We start from the raw sequence: 22002 nt of genomic DNA on the forward strand, positions 1-22002 counted from the left end.
TGGAAAAGCTCAAGCCACAAATAGTTCAATGGACACAATTGAATATGGAGAGCTAGTTATAAAGAGGCCAGGAGAGCTAGAAAGCCATGGTGAGGCTGCCCAGAGATTAGCCGCTACCACCCCTAGGTGGGTGGAGGAAAAGTGAAGAACGGTGCTCCCGGGACTGCGGAGGGAGGTGCGCTCTAGCCCTGCTGGATTTGCAGGCTGACCAGAGAGCTCTCCCACCTCCAGACTCCCACTGGTGCCTCCTATTGGCTAAATCCATCTCCTAAATCCATCCAGTAGAGCATCATGGCCTTAAAAACAAAAGGTGTCAGTTACAAGGAGTGGGTCAGGAGTATTGTTTTCACTGAGGCAAGAGAGGATGGGAATTGTAGTTTGCAGGTGTCAGCCTCCCTGCTCCACCCCAACAGTTATCCAGAGAGGTGCACGGGAGGACAAGGAATGGATCTGGGGACAATGGGCCCAGGCCCAGGACCCCAACCAGGGGGTGTGTAGTAGTCACGTTCTAGATGAGGTGGTTGGCAAACTATGGCCCTTGGGTGGCATCCAGCCTGCTGCCCATTTTTATAAATAAAGTTTTATTGGAACACAGCCACACCCACGCATTTCCATACTGTCTATGGCTGCTTTTGTGCTACAATAGCATAGTTTAGTTGTAACAGAGACCACATATCCCCCCCAACCCTAAAACATTTAGTATCTGGCCCTTTACAGAGAAAATTTGCCAATCTCTGTTCCAGATTACGTCTAATCCTCACAACCACCTGCTAGGTAAGTATTTTTACCCTTCTTTTACAAATGAGGAATAGGCTCAGAGATGTATCTGACTTGCCTGAGGATGAGCACACTAGGCCAGAATGGAATCTGCGTTTCATCTTCATCGGATCTTTTACCAGTTTCCAACTCTTTCCTTTGCACCCCTCTGCCTTCCTAATTTAAGGAATCTGGTCGTGGTGACAGGTGCCCCACATGTCTTCCTGCATCATCTGAGCCATCCTCGGCCCCTGCACCTCTGCTGAAACAAAAGTATACCTTGGTTTGCTATCTCTCTGTGACATGTCTATGTCCCCTCATCTCACCGTCAAATTCACAGAATACGCAGGAATTGAAGATTGTCTCAGTTGGAAGCAGCCTTGGGTCATTTCCTAGGAGTGACTTAGAAATGTTCTGCAGCTTGAAGCTGCTTGTTGGACTGTCCTTTCCAGGTAGGCAGCTGGTCCTTAAGAAACTCACTTTTTTCCTTTCTTCTTGTTTGCACAGTCATCACAACTAAGCAATAATAGCAAAAGATTTGGGAGAACGTCTCTGACATAATGGAAATCAATGTTAAAATGAGATTGGCTTTACAAAATAAACAGTATAGTCAACTCTTTAGGAATGCTTCTCCTGTAAAGCTAAGTACACCTGGCTGATGGAAAAACAATCCCTTCAGAATGGAATATTATTGCCAACACTTCCCTGCATTGCTTGGAGATTCATCTTAGGCAACAGTATTTATGAGTCAATCTGGGTAGTCTTTGTATAACAACAATAGCAGCAGGAAAAAGCTCTTAGAATCCATGTGAATTTATGTTTACTGGAAATTCCGAGTAACTGTAAGCTAGACACTGCTTGCATTTGCTTTGTTCACACAGATGGCAAAAATTGCAGCTCTGCGAAGGACTTAGAGAGGTAAATAGAATGCTTGTGAGATTAATAAAATGAGGATTTACATGTGATGACACATAAAAAGGCAGCACCATGGCTATAGTATTATTTGACTTAGCATTTAGCCGACACAGGTATTTTTATAATGTATAATGTGCTCTCTTGCCTCAGCGAAAACAGTACACCTGACCCGCTCCTCGTAGGGTAACTGACACCATTTGTGTTTTTAAGGCTGTGATGAAGCTCTACTGGCCACCCAGTCCCTCTTCCCATGACCATTAGAGGTTTGGAATGACTTAGCCTGCACTGCAGGGAGCTGGCAGATGGCTGTGGCCACAGGAGGGACTGCGGGGGTGCCTGTACCCTCGCGGCAGGCAGCAGGCACTTGCTTCTAAGGGGCTCTGGAGCTCAGGAATCTATTTCCATTTTGGGGATCCTGGGTAAATGTCTAAACCCCTAGATACAGAAGTTCACAACTATTTCATAAGAAGCAATATGATGGTGTAGGAAAAGCTTGGGCTTCAGAGGCCGAAAGACATGAGTTCGAATCCTGCCGTTATTAGCCAATCCTCTCATGAATCTGATCCCCTTTCCAGGCCTGAGAGGGAGGTGGGGAGGCCTATATGACAGCTGAATAATTGCCCTCAAAGATAACTAAGTCCTAATCTCTGGGATCTGGGAATGTTACCTTATATGGAAGAAGGTCCTGTGTGGATGTTGTTAAGTGAAAGGTTTTGACCTGGGGAGATTATCCTGGGTGATCTGAACGGGCACTAAATAAAATCACAAGAGTCCTTCTAAGAAGGAAGCAGAGGGATATTTGACACAGAAGAGGAAGAAGACACTGTGACCACAATGGAAGCAGGAGGAGACGTGAAGATGCCACACAATTGCTTTTGAAGATGGAGGAAAGGACCACGGAGCCCAGGAGCACAAGGAATGCAGCAGCCTCCAAGTGAGAAAAGGCAGAGAAACAGATTCTCTGCCCACCAGACTCTGGAGAGACTGTGGCGCTACTGACGTCATGATTTTAGGCCAGTGAATTTGACTTCTGACTTCTAGCCTCCAGAACTGTAAGTGAATAACTGTGAGCTGCTTTAAGCCACCAAGTTCATGGTAATAATTTGTTATAGCAGCCACGGGAAACTGATACAGTCTCCCCTCATGACTGTGTGCATCAGAATCATGCCTAAGAAAAGATGCCAAATCAATCCCCCAGATCATGCCCCACACAAGGGGGCAGGACCTGAGGTCAGTCATCTGAGGTGATTTTGAGGGCAGCATGTTATAACAGAATAAACTCACTGGCGCTCCCAAGTTTATGCTAGAATGTAAGAAGCTGCTCCCAGCATGGGCACTTAGTGTCTGGCATGGATCAGCCCACCTTCCCCTGTGTTCCATCTCCCTGCTGTCTTCCTTGGACCTTCCTGGTCTTCCACCCGACCCTCTTGTCTGTTCAGCCCACTTGGTCTGCAGCCATCTCTTTCCTGCCAACCTGCACCTCAGGTTCCAGGATGGTGGAGAGGGCACACCCAAGTCCCTGGTCAGGAACTGACCCTCTTCCATTCTGTCCTGTCTTTGGCTTGGGAGTAAGGGTCAGAGCTGGTGGGTGGGAAATGGCTGGATGGTTTTCAGGGAGGAGGCCAGTCAGAAGCACCTGAGGACTCAGGGGGAGGAAAAAGAAGATGGGTTGGAGGCAAAGGCTATGTGCCCAACCCATGTGGCCTCAACCTCAGGATAGTACTTTTGAGCTCAGGAGAGCTACTGCTCCTCTCCTCCTCACCTGAAGGGATCGAAAGGAGTTCCCATAGCACTTAAGGAGGCTTGGGACAATGGCTTCACTGCCTAAGGAGCAAGGGTGGCAGTAGGAAGTCCCTGTGGGGCTTCTGATTCTCATGTGGGAGGTCTAGACATAGGGCTGAGGTTAAGAATGACCCACAGAGAGGCTGGGCACGGTGGCCCATGCCTGTAATCCCAGCACTTTGGAAGGCTGAGGCAGGTGGATCAACTGAAGTCAAGAGTTCAAGACCAGCCTGGCCAACATGGCAAAAACCTGTCTCTACTAGAAATATAAAAATTAGCCTGGATGTGGTGGCAGGCACTTGTAATCCCAGCTACTCGAGAGGCTGAGGCAGGAGACTCGCTTGAACCTGGGAGGCGGAGGTTGTAGTGGGTTGAAATCATGCCATTGCAATCCATCCTGGGTGACGAGTGAAACTCTGTCTCCAAACACAAACAAACAAAAATAATCACCCAAAGACTTCTTTCTTTCGGTGCTGAAAAAAGGTCACACACACACACCCCTCAGGGCTGCTTAGTGTAGAAACATTAGTATCCCTGGGAACAGAGCCCTAGAGAACCATCAGAGTGGTTAAAAACAACAGTCCCCACTAATGCAGCAATAACCACAACAAAAGGTTTATTTCTCTACCTTCCAAGAAGTGCAAGGTTAAAGACCTTTACAAGAAACTTCAAAGCTTTTCTGATGTGCTCAAGGCCTCTGGCCATCTGTTTGCTCAGGAGATAGGAACTTCTACCTGGAGAGAGCACAGCCTCAGGTTAGAAGGAATCAGGCAGACAAGTCTGGCCCAGAACTGAGGGCCCCACCTCAGGGCAGCATGATGTTTGCAGCTCAATTGTCTCCTGGCCCAGCCTGCAAGGAGGAGCTGGAGGAAGGGTGCATTAGGATGAACTGCAGAGCCTCTTTCCTGTCCTTCAACTGCCCTTCTCCTACAGAATCAAAGGTCGTGTCATGTCACTTCTCCAAGATGTCCATGGAAATCTGTTATATTAATAGTGGGCCTAGTGGTTCTTCTACATTAGACCTGGCACAGTGCCAAATGATCCTCAGCCCAAGGATGAAAGGGTGGTTTACTATGAATAGTCACAGCCCTGCTGTCAGGAGAAAGTCCTCCCTTATATCGGGCTAAGCAGTGCTGAATCTAGGAATGACTATACTCTCCTTGGTGAGCTAAACCAGTGGATAAGTCACCTACAGCCTATACTGGTGGAGAGATTGGGCTGAAATTCAACACCAATACTTTTGTCTTCACCCTGTGGCCAGGCCTCACAGATGTCCTCTCCAGGTTCAGCAGTGACTGAGCAGAGAAAGGCTTCAGCATTCAGTTTGCAAGATGATAGCAAGGAGGAATAAGGAGAGGCAGAGAGTCCCAAGGGAGGGAACCCCAGATCCATGGGGACTTGGAAGAGAGGATCACATGGAAGGGTGGTAGGGTTGGCTAGAAGGTGGGAGAGAGGGAACTCCAGCATTGGGCTCTCACCTTTGGGAGATGTGATGCTAAAAGGCCTTTCCCTGAAAATTCCAAAATAATAGCAAGTTCAATAAAGCTCCAATGTTTGTTCTTCCCATTCTGAGATCTCTTAGACTTTTTAGTAAAGAATTCCACATATTGCCCATGACTGGTGAAGATAAGATGGGTAAGGTGGAAGGTATGGACAGTGATGACAGCCCCACTTTTCTTTAGAGGGCTTTGGCTGGACAGGAGTGGAGAAGGGAATATTCATAGGCCAGTAGGAACAGAGAGGGACTGAATTCCCTGCATTTTGCCCTGGCCTGATAAGGCACAAACTTTAAGTCTGCAGAGGTGGGTCCTTGGCATGCTCCCGCTACCATTGCTTCATGGAAAATGCCACAGAACACTGGGCACAGCCCCTGGCTTTGGCAGGAGACCATGCCGTGGAGTAGTTAGGAACACTGACTCTGAATTAAGTTGCCCTGGGTGTGTGGCCAGCAGCAGACAGAGAAACTAGACAATTAACCTGATTTTCCATGGATCAGTTTTCTCTTTTATAAAGTGATGTTAATTGTGCTACTTCCGTCATGGGGCTCCTCAGAGGATTGAGTGACAGAATACATGTAAGGTGCTTAGCCCAGAACTGGGCTGTATTAGTTTCCCGTGGTTGCTATAACAATTACCACAAACTTTATGGTTCAACACAACATACATTTGGTATCTTACGGTTTTGGAGGTTGGAAATCTGAAATTCCAAGCCAGCAGTATATCATCTTAAGATCTGCCTCCAGATAGCACTTATAAAATTCTTCTGATTACATCAGGCCCACCCAGATAATCCAAGATAATCTCCCCATCTGAAACTCACATCAGCAGTGTCCTTTTCTTCCCAGGTAAGATAACATATTCTCAGGTTCTTGGGATTAGGATGTGGTTACCTTTGGGAGGGAGCCAGTATTGTACGATCAGCACATTGGCTTACATTAAAAACTCACTATATATTGGCCACTATTATTTTTCTTGTACCTCCAGCCAAATGGAAAATCATATATAGGAAAAGGAATGCTTTCTCCTTTGGTCTGGACACCACCATGCTTTGTTACCTTGAGTCTAACAATACACCACAGAGGTGGTAGAAACGGCAGTAGCACTATGTGAGGGCTGGTCTCCAGCAGAGGTGTTCATGGTACCTCACCAGATAGTGCTTCTTCGTAGGTGGAGAGAGAAGTAGTCTCTGATAGAAACAGTGATATCTAGTGAGTGTTCCAGAGACATCAATACTCAACAGAAGGACTGATGCTTAGAGAACCTGCCAGGTGCTGGTTGGGCTTGGTGGGAAACAGCGTGATGGTGGACCCCAGAAGCAATGATCAAGTGTGGTGCCCATGTCTTCCCATAGCTTTGTAAAAATTTTTTTTTTCCACAGTGATTAGACAAAAAGAGAAAGAAAATGGCAGTTGCTGTAAGGTGAATGCCAGGACTTGTTGTTAAGCACATGTTTGACCCCACTGGGCATAGCAAAAATAATATGGAAGCCTTTATAGGGGGCTGGAACTCCTATAATAACAAGTAGGGGCAAGATCAGGTTAAATGTAGGTTCTGTCTGTCAACATGTGCCCATTTTAAACCATCCACTGGTGTGGTCTGGGAAACCCAGGTTGCATAAGTCAAGTTTGCAGCTCAGTGCTGAGCACTCTGGAGGGGCTCTGGAAATGCCTGACCTCATTCCTCCCCTTCTCTCCTTTTCCTTGACTATGACCTCATTGACTTGCTCTAGATGCTCTAATCTTTCCCAGCAGCCTTATTGCTTATACCTCTCAGCTTATGCTGGCATCGTTCCTCTTCCCAGAGAGCTGCCTAAGCACTCTTCTCTTCTCGCTGCCCCACTTTGAGGCTGAGGGTGAGGTCACAGGGTGGCTGTGCATCAGCATTTGCATTGCTAAAGCAGCACTGTCAGAGCCTGAGCTTGCATTCTCTCCGTGCATCCATGCTCACTGACCTGTCAATACTCTCATCCGCGAAGCAGCATATTCCTCTCCTTGAACTTGGCCCAGACATTGCACATATGAACTCTTAGGGGCCAATTTACAGCCCCTTCATTGAGGCAGCTCTGCAGTTGATTTCCCAAGTTTCTTATTTTAGTTATCCATCCCTACTTCACCTCCCCATCCCCTCTATTCAACCTAGTGCTTACCTTTTGGGTATGTCACTCCTCATTAGCACCTCTTCCAGAAAAGATGCTCATGACGGAGAATTGTCTTAGTCTGGTTTCCTCTAAAAGCAGAGCCTGAGACAGGTAGTTTATTTGGGAGTGATTCCTGGAAGCCAGAATGTGTTAGAAGTGAGATGGAGAGCGAGGGAAAAAACCAATAAAGAGTATGCAATTGAGCTGATTACCACTGCAGGCAACCGAGGCTCAGTTCCCTGGGATCCCTGAGGAGCTGTGTAGAATAAACCTTAGAATTGTCTTTCTGAATGTCAGAAGCCTGGGACATTTATCCACAAACTCCTGTGACCAATTGGCAGAGTATTAACACCGCTTTACTTCTTGGATGAGCCTGGGCATGTCTCAGTGGTCCTCCAAGGCTTAGGAGAGAGGCTTGGGGCAGACCAACAGGGAGCCTTGACTCTTGAGATGGGAAGCTAGATGTGTGCTTAGAACTGTCCATCTCAGGTGTGCTAAAACTAAGTGGGCTTAAAAAGTGTCCCTCGGGGTGAAATTTACATGAGGCAGAAGTAACTTTAGAGAAGGCTTAAGAATGTAATCGTTCAAAATTGATTACCTAAACTGGTCATTCCTAAATTATCTATAGATTTTATATGCCTAGGCTGTTCCCGTTGCTCTTGCTATGTTCACGAGAGGAGTTGATCTGTTTGCCACTATGATTCCTTTAGGATATATGATTGACACTCTGTTGGTGACTTATACTCCCTCTGCCTAGATGCCTTAGCATTATCATTCATTCTCTAATTTAGCCAATTAGTAAACATAGTCAACCCCAAAGAGAGACTGGTTAATATATGGAGGTGCATATTCATGTATTTATAATTCCTTCCTTTACATTCCTCCCATTCAAATAGGGAGGTTATGTGGACTTCATTGCCTCAGAGAAAATTCCTTTTAGGGCTGAAGGCAGAGAAAGTCAGCATTGATTTCTGGCCTAAGCTCTTGGGAGTTTAGAGGGTTTGTCAAGGAGCCAAAAGAGGCAAAGGGACTTGAAGATTTGCACGGCATGTCTCGGAGAAGTAGCCCCACTCCTAGAGGAGATGACATTTGGCTTGGGGGAGAAAGAGGTGAGCAAGAGCTGTGGTCCTGGAGTAGAAGGGATCCAGGCCCTGCTCTCTGTAAGGGCTCCCCAGGATGAGAAAAAAATCTTCAGGGTGGAATGGTTGGGTGATACATCTAATTCCTACCTCCCAAGCCTGCTGCAGAAGTACTAGAGAGGCTGCATAGACAGAGACAGTGAAAGTCTTAGCAGTAATATGAGCAGACAGGTGACTGAGCCCTGTATGCATAGCACTTTGATGCAGTGTGAGATCTTGGACTTTTGAAATCACCCCCAGGAAGGGGGAAGACAAACTAAGAAAGGGAGAGGGTAAATTTCCTGCCAGCCTGGTGAAGTGGGGGCTTAAAGTTGGTAATTATATTGACTTATTCAAAGTACACAGTTAGGGGGCTTAGATGCATACCCACCACATAAACATTTATTGCATGTTTACTTTGTGGCAGGTATTATGCTTGACATTAAAAATGTAAATATGACAAAGACATAGCCCCTTGCTTCAGTGGGGCTCACATCCGGTCAAGGAGGCATATATCTAAGGTGATGATCATTGAAATATACGTGTAATGATAGATATCTATACATACTATGGAGCCTAAGGAGAGGGTTTGGGGAGAGTTAAGAGAAGGATTCTTGGAAGAGACGATGTTTGAACTGAGCCTTAAAGGGTGGAAGACTTTATCTAGAGAGAAGAGGAAGGGGATGGGAGGCTGTATAGGCAGTGAGAACAGTGTGAAGGGAGAGGTACAGGGGTGGTATTAGTTTTATATTGCTGCATAACAAATTACCACAGATCCAGCAGCTTAAAAGAGCATACATATTTATTAGTTTACAGCTTCTGTGGAGCAGGACTCCAGGAATAGCTTAAGTAACTTCTCTGGTGCAGTGTCTCACTTGACTCTAAACGTCCAGTAATTCACATTTAGGTTTCAGTGGTGAGACTGTAGTCAAGAAAACAACAATTCCCCTACAATACATAATCTCTAGGCCTCCTTTTGATAAATATGGTCATCAATTTACTCCTCCAACCTCCCACCTCCCACCAGAAACTGTAGTTCATTGGTACTTTTTGTTTTGGAAGGAGGTAGATTTTTATTGCAGTGCATGACTCTGACCTTGGAAACTGCGTTATCATTAATTTTGCCTTTCATGAGTTTTTAAATGTTTCCGTCTGAACAATAATCATATGAACATGAGGTTGACACTTTCCCAAGAAATTGCCGATACTGACAATAATTCAGAAATGCACATTTTGACAAGGCTAGATTTGATGATTTGCACATCTTGAGAAACTGTTAGAATTTTCGAGTGAGATCTTGAGACCAAGAAGGCTTAGCCTTCTGGATTTACCTGAAGCTTATTTATCACCTGTCCTGAATACTGATTCCAAGGGGACTCAACGTCCTCATAGAGTGTTATCTTCTCAGCATCTTCCAATTAATCTGTCCCAGAGCAGGTTCTGGAATCCAGGACTCCCAATAAGATTCAATGTGGTGTTGCAATCTTGGACCTGATTATCCTAATATTGAATTTATAGTGTTTAAGAGGAGAGTGTTGGGGTCACTACTTTTCTAGAGTGGTTTACTTTGGAATCACTCTGAAGCCTCTGTGCATTCTTCAGCCCTAAAAGTTGCTTTGAAAGTTGCTTTCTGAAAGGACCTTAAATCATCTTCCTTAGTTCTTCTATTTTAACTGCTCTAATCAGTGTTCTATTGAAATTTTGCTAGAAAATGAAAACTTGCTGCCATCAATTTGCACAGAATATTCTCTTATGATAAATTTGATCTCCTCTGTATCTGTGGTTATGTCTTATTTCTAACCTTAAATATATTTTCTCTTTTTCCTTCTAAGAGCTTACCTTTTTATTGGTCTTTTCAAAGAATAAAGTTTTGATTTTATTTATCCTCCTTTTTTTTTAGATCCAGTTAATTTTATTTCTCCTTTTCTAATTTATTAACATGAATCTTAAGTATATTCAGTTTTAGCCTTTGAAAGTTTTTAAGGCTATAATTTTTTTCTAAGTATGCTTTTGCTGTGTCCCATAGATTTTGTTATAATTATTCTAATTTCAGTGACTTGCTAGAGAACTTGAAGTTTCAGTTTTAATTAATCTTTGATTCAAAGGTAGACATGTATGTTTATTAATTTATAAGTAGTTAAAATTATCATTAAGCTTATGATTGAATATATGATCACTACAATTCCTACTTTTAAAAATTTATGGCCTGGTGCAGTGGCTAATGCGCATAATCCCAGCACTTTGAGGGGCTGAGGGGGGTGGATTACCTGAGGTCAGGAGTTCAAGGCCAGCCTGGCCTACATGGTGAAACCCCATCTCTACTAAAAATACAGAATTAGCTGGGTGTGGTGGCACACACCTGAAGTCCCAGCTACTCCGGAGGCTGAGATAGGAGTATCGCTTCAACCCAGGAGGTGGAGGCTGCAGTAAGCCCAGACTGCGCCACTGCACCCCAGCCTGGGCAAGACAGAGCGAGACTCCATCTCAAAAAGAAAAAAAAAAATTAGAAGGTTTTCTTTGTGGCCAAATATGTGATTGATTTTGGACATACAAATAAACATATTTTTCTATTCTGGTATGTAGGTTCTTATATATGTACTAATTACTCTACATCCTTACTTATTTTTTGACTTCAGGTTAAGTCCTGCAAGAAGTATATTAAAGTATCCCACTGTTTGCATTTCTGATAATTTTTATTTATTTATCTAGCATATATATTGTGTGTGTTCTGAAAAACTTCACGCAAACAAATTATATAAGAGCGGCCAGGAATTTGTTGTAATCTTAAATATCTGGCAGAATCAGGTGTAAATCTTCTCTGGGCTATCATATTTTCAACTCAGGCCTCAAAGGTTTCACATATCTAAGTCCAAGGAACTTGAGCTCACAGTCAGACATCATAAAACACACAAGGAAAGAAGACATCATGAATAAAAGCAGGAACCAATATTATTAGACACAACAGATAAAGTAAGTGTATTTAATATTTACTCATAAATTCTTACATGTTTCAGCTCTGTGTTAGGTATTATTCTAGGTACTGGAGATACAACAATGAAAAACAACGAAAATATCCCTGTCTTTAAACATTTATATTCGAGTTAAATAACTGTATAGACTTAGAAGGAGAAGGGGCTACAGAGAAAAATAAAGCAGGAAGTGGGTGTATGAAATGTACATGAGCAATTTATATTTGAACAAAAACTTGAAGGAAGTGAGAAATGAGGCACGTGCATCTAGGGGGTTAGATGGAAACATTCTACAGAGGAATAAGCAAGGGTAAAAGCTTGAAGGTAGAAGTATGCCTGACATAGAAGGTCAGGGTGGCTGAGGTGGTGTTACTAAGTGGGAGAGGTAGAATTTAAGGTCAGAGTGGCAATTAAAAGAAAAAAAAAGGATTGAAATATGATTATGGGAAAATATACTATTAAAATAACTAAGCAGGTATAAGAATAAGTCAAAACTTGTAAGACTAGAAAAATATCACAGTTGATATTTGAGAAATATTGGATGGATTAAATATCAGATCAGACATAACTGAAGAGAGAATAAGTGAACTGAGAAATAGGGCTGAAGAAATTCTATACAACACAGCAAGGAAAGACAAGTAGATAGGAAATGTAAAACAGAGATTTAACATATTTAGCGGAATTACAGAAGGGAAAAATAGAATGAAGGAAAAGCAATGTTGAAAGTCAAAAATGGTTTAGTATCCAAAGAATGGAAAAACACCAACTGTCAGTTTCAGGAAGCTCAGTAAGTCCCAAATAGGATAAATACAGAAAAAGCCACACCTAGAAACAACATAGGGAAATTGCCCAACATTACATACAAATAAAAAAATTCAGTGAAGCCGGTGAGAAAAGACAAATACCTACAAAGAATGACAATTAGATTTATAGCTGACCTCTTAATAGTACTAATGGAAACCAAAAGACTATAAACTAATATTTAAAAGTTCTGAAACTATATCTAGTGAATATATATAGTGAATTTACTATATTTTATAGGTAATGAACTGTCTTCCAAAGTTAAGACATTTTCAGACAAATAAAAATTTTGTTTACCACCCACAGATGACCGTAAAGAAAATTTGGGAATGTGTATTTCAGGGAAAACGAAAATGATCCCAATAAAGATCGGAGATGCAGGAAGGAAGGAAAACATAGAAATTGGTAAATATGAAATTCAATATAAACACACATTGATTAGATAAAACACTGATGATGATAGATGTCTAATTTGTGGATTAAAAAATAGAACAAAAACATCGATTAAGAGTGGCATATAAATCATTGTAGAGGTGATGAAATTCAAATTGTTCTGTAGTTCTCAGACTCTTTCTGACAAAGGTAAACATGGTGAGCAATTTTAGATTTCTTCGATAAGTTTTCATGTTTAAATTTCTAGAGAAACCACTTCTTCTGCCCCCAGAAAAAGAAAGAAAAAAATAGTATGTAATTTCTATTTACTTGAGGAAAAAATTGGAATGAGAAAAAAATGGAGTCTGTATAAGAACAGGTCAAGAAAGGAAGGAAAGAAAGAAAATAGAAAAATTAGAACAAATATAGAGCACAAAACAAGCAATCCAAATACCAGTAATCCCAATCAATGGAAATGAAAAATCAATCCTGATAAAATGGAAAGGTTATCAAACTGGATTAAAAATATTTATGCTGTATATTAATAAAAATGAGAACAAAGAAATGTTCAAAACAAAAGAATGAAAAAGACATGTACTAGGCAAATAGCAACAAAAAAGCTGACATATTTATATTAATAAACTAGACCTAAAACAATATTTAGCAGAGAGGAAATGAGTCACTACATAAACAAAATATTCAATTTACCATGGAAGACATAAAATTCTAAACTTGTATACTTTAATAAAATAACCACAACATATTTAAACTAAAAGTTGATAAAAGTGTGAGGAGTTAAAGACAAGTCCACTGTCATGGTGAAAAGGTAATACATAACCAATTTTAGAAATGAACAGATCAAACAGTAAAGTCAATAAACACATAGAATATTTGAATACTATAATTAAATTTTATAAAATGAATATGTTTATAATTAACTCTAAAATCCACATTCTTTTATGCACATGTGGATAATTTATGAAAAATGGTCACTTTTTAGGCTACCAAGCAAGTCTTAACAAATTTCAAAGGATTTCGACAACATATAGAGCATGTTATCTCACTACAAAATAAGTGTTTTTATTCTCTGTTTCTACTAAAAAAAAAGTAGACAAAATCATGTGTGGAACTTTAAAAGCCATATTTACTAAATAACCCATGAGTTAAAGTGGAATCACAATACAAATAAAAATATCTATGTAACTAAACCTTAATGAAAATATCAGAACTTGTGAGATGCAGCTAAACTAGGATTTGGAAGTTAATTTAAATTCGTATATTTGCACTTAAGAAAAAAAGGCTGAAAACTAATGATGTCAGCGTCCCATTTAAGAAATAAAGAAAAGAGTAATAGAATAAACTCAACAGCAGTAGATATATAAATTGAAAACGAAGAGAATCAACAAGGCCAAATGAGGGCTCTTTGTAAATATTAATTAGATTGACAAAACTGTGGTAAGAGGAATAAGAAAGAAATATATATGCCAAATAAAATATGTAGATAACTACAGAAGGGTCAGAGATTTAAAAGATAATGAAAACATATTATGAACCAACTTTATGACAAAAGGAGTTAAAAGTTAGATGAAGTGCAAAAATTGCTAAAAATATATTGACTCAAGAAGAAATGGAAAACTAGTATAATCTTAGAAGCATTAATCAGTAGTTCAAAAATCTTCCCCTTAAAGAAAGCAGGATGACTAGATAATTTTACAGGTAAATTCTTGCTAACACTCAAGGAACAGATAATTTCAACATTACATAAACACTTCCAAATATGTACCATATTAATGTAAGATAATAATAGGGGAAACTGGGTGTAGGGTATATGTGAACTGTACTATCTTTGCAATGTTTTTATAAACCTAAAACTACTCTAAAAATAAAGTGCATTTAATTAAAAAAGTAGGAAAATGGGAACACTTCTTACTCCTTTAAAGAGGCTAGTATAACTTTCATGCCAAATCAGAAAAGGAAATAAAATAAAAGACTAATTACAGGCCAATTTTACTTTTGAATAAAAAGAAATTCTTTGGAAAATATTAATAAATTGAATTTAACACACTTAAGAAATAGCATATCTCATTATCTAATTTGGTCTATGATAGGTATGAAAGTTTGGTGTAACATTAGAAAATGGATTAGTGTAATTCACTACAATAATGGAAGAAAGGGCAAAACAATATGATTATTTCTATGGATGTAGAAAAGAAACTACTTGATAAAATTTAACATCCATTCATGATTTAAAAATAAAAACTCTTTAGCAAATAAGAAATAGACTAAGTTTCTCTATCTGGTAAAAAGTAACTACAAAAAAGTTTTCAGCAAATATTATTTTTTATGGTAAAGAAAGGGAAGAAGAAAGTATGTATGCAGTTATTACTTTTTTCTATACTGTCCATGATGATCTAGCCATTGCAGTAATGCAATTTAAAGACATTACATGTGTAACGATTAGAAAGGAAGGGCAAAATTTTAGGATTGTCTTCATAGTAAACTCAAAGAAAGATACAGATAGATCAATTATTAGAATTAAGAAGATATATTAGTAAGGTTGCTAGATATGAAATCAACATAAAATCATTGCTATTCTATATGTCAGCAACAAACAGAAAAATAAACCAATTTTAAAACAGCATTGAGAAATATCAAGTAACTAAGAATAAAGCTATCATAATATATGCAATAATTAGGGAGAAAACGGAAGCTTTATTGAAAAAAAACCCTTAAATTAATGAAGAGATATATTGTCATGAGTCAGAGCACTTAACATTGTAAAATATCTCTCCAAATTGATCTATAGATTCAACCTGATTCCTGTGAAGTACGAAGGGTTTTCTTTTGTTGTTGTTGCTGTTGCTGTTGCTGCTGTTTTCTTCCCCCAACCCCCGTGGAACTTGACAGCCTACAGCTAGTTCTAAAGTGAATGTGGAAGTTCACAGGGCCAAGAATAGCAAGAGCATTCTTAAAAAGAAAGGTGGGGGGGACTAGTTCTATAAAAGATAGGCATTTGCTATAAAGCTATAGAAATGAAGACAATGTGATATTGGCACAGAGATAAACAATGCGATGTTGAAACAGGAAGAGAACCCTGGAATAGAGAAGCACACATATGAACACTAGACATGTGATAGAGGTAGTATTGCAGTTCAGTGGGTAAAGGGTGGATTTTTTGTTACTTGGTACTGGGATATTTGGTTATCCATATGGTTAAAAATGAAGCTGGAGTCCTTCCTCATACAAAATAATGAACCAATTCCAGGTGGTCTAAATGTAAAAATGAAAAACAACATTATAAACATTTGTAAGACAAAATAGGAGACTATGTCTATTCTCCCACAGAGATATTCCCAGAAATTGAGAATGATTTCCTGAAACATAAATGAAAAGATTGATAAATTCCACAACATTAAAATTTAGAATTTCCATTTATTGAGAGAGAAAGAGAGAAATTGAGAGAGTTAAAGACAAGCCACAGCAGGGAAGATGGCTGCTGCACAAATAATCAACATGGCATGCTTACCCAGAACACATAAAGAAATTCCATGATTAAGTAAGAAAAAGACAACCAAATAAAAGAAATTTCACAGAAAAGGAAACATAGGTGGCCTATACACATATGAAAGTTATTACAAAAATTTCAACTCGGAGCAGTTGAGGAGCAGTGGACACTTTCATCCTCTGCTGCTTTGTGTGTAAATTGCTTCCACCACTTTGAAAAACAGGCATCGTATAGTAAATTATAAAAAGTGCACAGTCAAAGATTCAGCAATGTCACTTCTAAGACATATACTCTGGAAAAAACTTTTACAAATGTGTACCAACAGAGGTGTATAAAAAACATAGCAGTGATAGTACAACACTGGAATTAATTGCAGCATATCCATGCATTGGAATATTATACTGCAGTAAAAATGAATTAAATACAACTGCATGTAACATAAATGTAATGCTTAGCACAAAAGGCAAGCAGCAGGAGAATGAACATAGTATAATTCCATTTGGGTAAATTTCAAAACATGCAAAATGAAACAATATGTTTTTGGGGGAATCTATCAAATGAGGTAACGTTTTCACAAAGAGACAGAATGATGATGGCTTTTACTAAAGGGTATGACAGGGGATGGGGCCTAAGGGGGCCCAAAGATGGCTAAATCTGCTGGGTAGAGAACACCTGAGTGTTTTGTCTTTTTGTCTCCTCTACCTAGGCATATAAGTGTTCATCTGGAAGTGTTTAATAATTAATAAAAAACTATTTTAAAATAAATGAATAAAATATCTACCACATCCAACAGCCCTGCCTACAGGTAAACACATGGGAGTTTATGAGATTAAATGACTTGCTTGGTTTCTTTGTTTGGTTATTTCAGAGCCAGTTGGAGTGTGAGGCTTCAGAATCGCCTTCCAACTCTCTGTGCACTGCACCAGCTGCTTCCCATAGACTCCTGGGAAAATATGTAAGTATTAAAATGTTTTCATACACATGAGTGGATAGGCAATTCCAATCTACTGAAGCAGCCTCTTTTTCCTAGCATCTTCCTTTGTGTTTCTCCCTTATCAGAATGTAAGGTAGAACTAACACTCCCTACTATGAATTTCTAAAATTCACTTGATAAAGTACCTTGAATTGTTCAGGTCAAAGGCAAATGTGGACTAGAACTTTTCAAAACCTTGTCATGATAATACAGGAAAAAATAATACTATTTTGTGTCATTCAAATTCCGGGTAGCTTTAATCAATCATTCAATATGTCATAAGCACCTAGTAACTAATCAGCAATCTGATAGACAACATGCTTATTATCCTCAAGGACCTCAAAGCCTAGGTAGGGAAACAAAACAAATACACAGGAGAGAGAAAGATCATGGATAAGCTAAACTGCAATACTAGTATCTAATATCTGCAATTAGATTATGGAAAAGGGAGGTGTCATTGGAGGCTGTTTTAGATGGATCAGACTCCCATTGAAGACCAGGGAAGGATAAAGATAAGTGTATGGGGGTAGGAAGAATTACTTCTTGACGTTTGTTCATGGTATCAGAAGTAATGAATTTCAAGTTTACCCAATGAGCACATCAGTTTTTGCAGATGTTTATTTCTCACAAGCCCCAAGCTGACCTCTATTGAATGGTATACTAGGTAGGTGGTTAGATTGTGGTCTTTTGTGTGCTGAGGATGGCTTTGTTTTACACCCTGATGACTTATGTCCTTCTTGGCCCTAACTCCTTCCTCATTCTTTGCTTTGTGGCTTACAAGAGAGCAGAAGGAAGAAGAGCCACTACCCATAACATCAGTGGCTGCTAACTAAGGAGTGTTTTGACATGCTGGTACAGCCTATCCTCAGCTTTCCAGAAGGTGGAATCTTGTGATAGTGGAAAGAAGTAGAAGAGATGAAGGTAGGCCAGTAACCAGCGATGCCCAGCTGGCTCTGCTAGGATTACTTACAGCCTGTATTTGCTCTGATTGGTGAGGGTCTGTGCCATGGTTGGTATTATTTGAAAACCATTTCTGGCTACACACCAGTTATAAAAAATAAGCCACACTGTTGCCTTTTCTAGAATAATGTAAGATAACAAATTTGTTATAAAGCTAGAAAATGAAAGTAAAAAAAAATATGAGCACTGGTAAATCTCACTGTTTGTAACAATTCAGTTGAGCCATTTACATCTCATTTTATTAAAAAATATGCAACCAAAAATAAAAGTACTCAATCTTTTGGAAAAATTTTAATATGATTTTTTTCTTGCTTGTTTAATTAAATGCTTAACCTTATGGCAGAGTTTCTCAAGCTCAACACCGTGGGCATTTGGAGCTGGGGGTAATTTTTTGTTGTCGGGGGCTTTTGTGTATTTTAGGATGTACAGTAGCACCCCTGGCTTTTATCTGCCAGATGCCAGTAACACCCCTATTCCCAGCTGTGAGAACCAAAAAGGTCTCCAGACTTTGTCAAATGTCTTCTATGGAACAAAATCAACCCCCTAGGGAACCACTGCCTGAGACATTCCACTATGATTTTCAAGTAGAATCTGCCCCATACATTTTATTCACGTGGCGTCAGTGGAGTCAATCACCTATCTACATCCCTCACACTTAATGAAACACAGCTTTCATTTAAGCCATCTATCAAAAAAAAATTTCTGAAGTATTTTCTATTTATTTCTTAAGTTTATGCTCTTGAGTTTATGCTCAGCTGCCACTGAGCCCTTTATTTGTAATTGTAAGTTGGGAAACTCACCTGAAATGGAGAGAAATGGTAAGCGTATCTAGTTTGTGATGGAGATAGGTTTAGTGTGGGTCATGAGTATTGAGAACCAGATTTAAGATGATGTTGTCCTACAAGAGTCCCAGATCACTGCCATCCCAGCTTCCAGGAAACCTGATATAAATTTCTCAGTAGCTATACAAGAAAACAATTACAATAAATTGTTTATTAATGTCTACCATGTGCCACACCTTTGAAGAATCACTTGGTTCCTCAAAAGCAGTTAGGATTCTTGTTGCAAGCAATAGAACTCTCAAGTGATTTAAGCCATAGGGAATTTATTAACTCATGGAATTGTGAAGTCCAAAAGCAGGGTGAGTTGGTTTGTTCTCAAGGCTCATGCTGTCATCAGTCTGTGGCTCGGTTTCCCTGTGGAAAACCGAGTTTTGCCCTTAGTTTTGCCCTCATCTCAGTGACTGCATCATCCTCAAGCCGGTAGCCAAATCTCTGCCATCAGTTCCTGGGGTCACATGTTTCCCCAGCCCATAGGTTCTCTTTCCTCCATTTGCAGAACAAAAGCCCATTTAGGACACAGGTTGAACCCACCTAAGACACAGGTTCTGCCCCTGGATCAGTCACTACCATGAGGGTGATGTTTTGCTCTGACCTGTCCAGGCTGGTCTCATGTGCCCATTTCTGAGCCAGTCACTGTGGGTGAGGGGCACTTAGGCAGAACCAAACGAGTCCTAAACTTGGAGCGGAGGGTGGGGACAATCCCATCCAGACCATATGACTTCTCCATAGAGGGTGAATTAAGTAAGTGCTGGGGAGTTAATCACGATACCCACCACCCCACAATCTGTTTGGTGTTGAAAGTACTGTAGCACATGGGGGAGCAGCAACTTAAGAGATCAAAAGAGCTGCCACACTGGGGCGGGGCGGGAGGTGACACAACCCTCTCTAAGCTTTGGTAACTCTTAGCAAAGGGTCTGTATTGGGGCTGGAAGCAGGGGTTGGAGCAGCCTAGCCCAAGAAGACAGACACTGGACAGAATAGGAATGTGATTTCAGTTTCTGCTGCCTCCGGGCCATTTGTCCTCACACCGTTTCCTCATCCTTCTCCAGCTCTACACAGTGGGACACATGGCCATAGACTGCATTTCCCAGGCTCTCAGGTCAGTTGGCCTCTTAGCTGGATCCGACCCATGAGAGGCACTCGCAGGAATTAGGAGGGTAGAGGAAAGGGAGACACAAGGCATTTGTCCCACTCCTGTGCCTCAGGCAGCATCTCCAGCAGTGATAATGTCTCTTCTGAGTACATGACTCCAAATCCCACTGGACAGATCTGGTTTTCTTCCAGAATCCTCCCAGAATCCGTGGTCTGTGGGTCCTCACACAACTTCATCTTCCCTCTGTCCCTCCAGCCAAGGTGTGGTAACAGTTCCCTGCAGTTGCCAATCTCTGGGTGGCACCACCATCTCCTGTTTGGCTTCTCAGGCTTTCCAGTCACATCCACTCCTCACACCACAAAATCCCACCACTAAACTTCCTCTAGTTTAAATACTTAGAGTAGTTTCTCTTTCCCTGGTTGTTCCTAACCCAATCCTTAAACTTTCCCCAGTGTAGTGTGGCCTGGAGAAGCAAGGGTTACATGTTGAACTACATTAAGCTGAGACCTCCAGGGTGTTACTGACCCAGCCTCTACACTTCAGTAGGCAGCTCTCCGTTGGAAATTAAAATGCATCTTCTTTATTTTTTCCTCCCATCTCTAGAGTCAGGGATTGAGGGGACGGTGTCCTTGGGGATGAGGTATTGTGATTGTCAATAGCAGTAATGACAACTGATGGAACGTTTAGGTTTGATTTACAAGGAATGCTGGATTTGCATTAGTGTGGTGGGTTTAAAATAACATACATGCATTAGATGATATTCAGATTTAATGGAAAAATAATGACTGCATTAAATCAGGTTTTATTGTTCTGGAGGGTTTTAATTTGGCAGGACCACTTTCCTTTTGTGATCTAAAAAGGACTCAATTGAGGAAGGTGGGGCCTTCACGCTGGTTCTTGACCTATATCCATTTTGTACTCACCCAGAAATGATTGCACCTTTTAAACAGGTTAACCTTTTTCTTTCCTTTTTTTCCCCCTTAGAAGATGGTTTTTACTTTTTAAAACCTCACAGATTAATTTAAAAGTAATAAAAATTAAACAGAAGTCGTTGTTATGAAATGGAGTTTCCATTATGGGTTTTTTAAAGAGGAAATGCATCATTAAAGTCGTTGCATTATTTATCAGAGAAGCTAATGAAATCATAACTACAGTAACTGAACACACGCAACACAGCACTTGTTTGAAACACTGCCTACAAACCCTAGTTAATCACCGTAGGACCAGTGCTTTTTATACTTCATCTCATGAAATAAAAATCATTGCAGTGTTTGTGTAAAGGCTTCCAAATTCTCAACTTTTACCAAGTTTCTATAGTTACAGTTATGGGGTGACCATGAAATTTGGTCAGAATTCGCTAGTAGAGGCAGGCTCGACCGTAGATTTTAATGGGACTTCAAAAGATTTTTAAAAGATTGCCTCCCATCTTACTTTTGTCTTGTTTCAATGTTGCCTGTTAATTTATTAATCTTTCCACCTGCCTAGGTCAGCTGTTTTTACAGGGATAAAAGCTATCACTGTAGAGAGAGAAGAAACCTTGCCAATACATAGTACAGTCCATGATTTTACAAAGGAGGAGTTGAAGTCAAGGATGTAAGTGACTTGCTAAAAGCAGGCAAGATCCAGATCCTTCCTGGTTGCCTCACTACCTGCCTTGTGGCAGCTTGGAAACCAGGGGGGCTGGGTTTGGAGGTTCTGAAAAGGTCTCAGAGTCCCAGGCTAATAAAAACCTCAAGAGGTGATCTGTTCTAGGGACAGCCTGCTCCTGGGCCAGCTGCAAAGCTGCCCCTCTGTCTTCCATGCCAACACCCCACTGCATCCACCACCCCTCCTGATCCATGTCCCTGCATCTATAGTTTGCTCTCTCTTCAATCCTTGTCTCTTTTCCCCAAACTCTGCTCCCACTGAGGAGCTTGTGACCTGGCAGGTGGCCTTTTTTTTTTTTTTTTTTTTTTTGAGACGGAGTTTCTCTCTTGTTGCCCAGGCTGGAGTGCAATGGCACAATCTTGGCTCACTGCAACCTTCGCCTCCCGGGTTCAAGTGATTCTCTTGCCTCAGCCTCCCGAGTAGCTGGGAATACAGGCATGTGCCACTATGCCCGGCTAATTTTGTATTTTTAGTAGAGATGGGGTTTCTCCATGTTGGTCAGGCTGGTCTCAAACTCCCGACCTCAGCCGATCCTCCCGCCTCGGCCTCCCAAAGTGCTGGGATTACAGGCGTGAGCTGCCGTGCCTGGCCTGGCAGGTGGACTTTTATGGGCACGAGAGCAAACCTGCATCA

The sequence above is a fragment of the Pan paniscus genome, chromosome 11, assembly GCF_029289425.2.
Source record: "Pan paniscus chromosome 11, NHGRI_mPanPan1-v2.0_pri, whole genome shotgun sequence".
In the NCBI taxonomy this organism is placed as follows: Eukaryota; Metazoa; Chordata; class Mammalia; order Primates; family Hominidae; genus Pan; species Pan paniscus.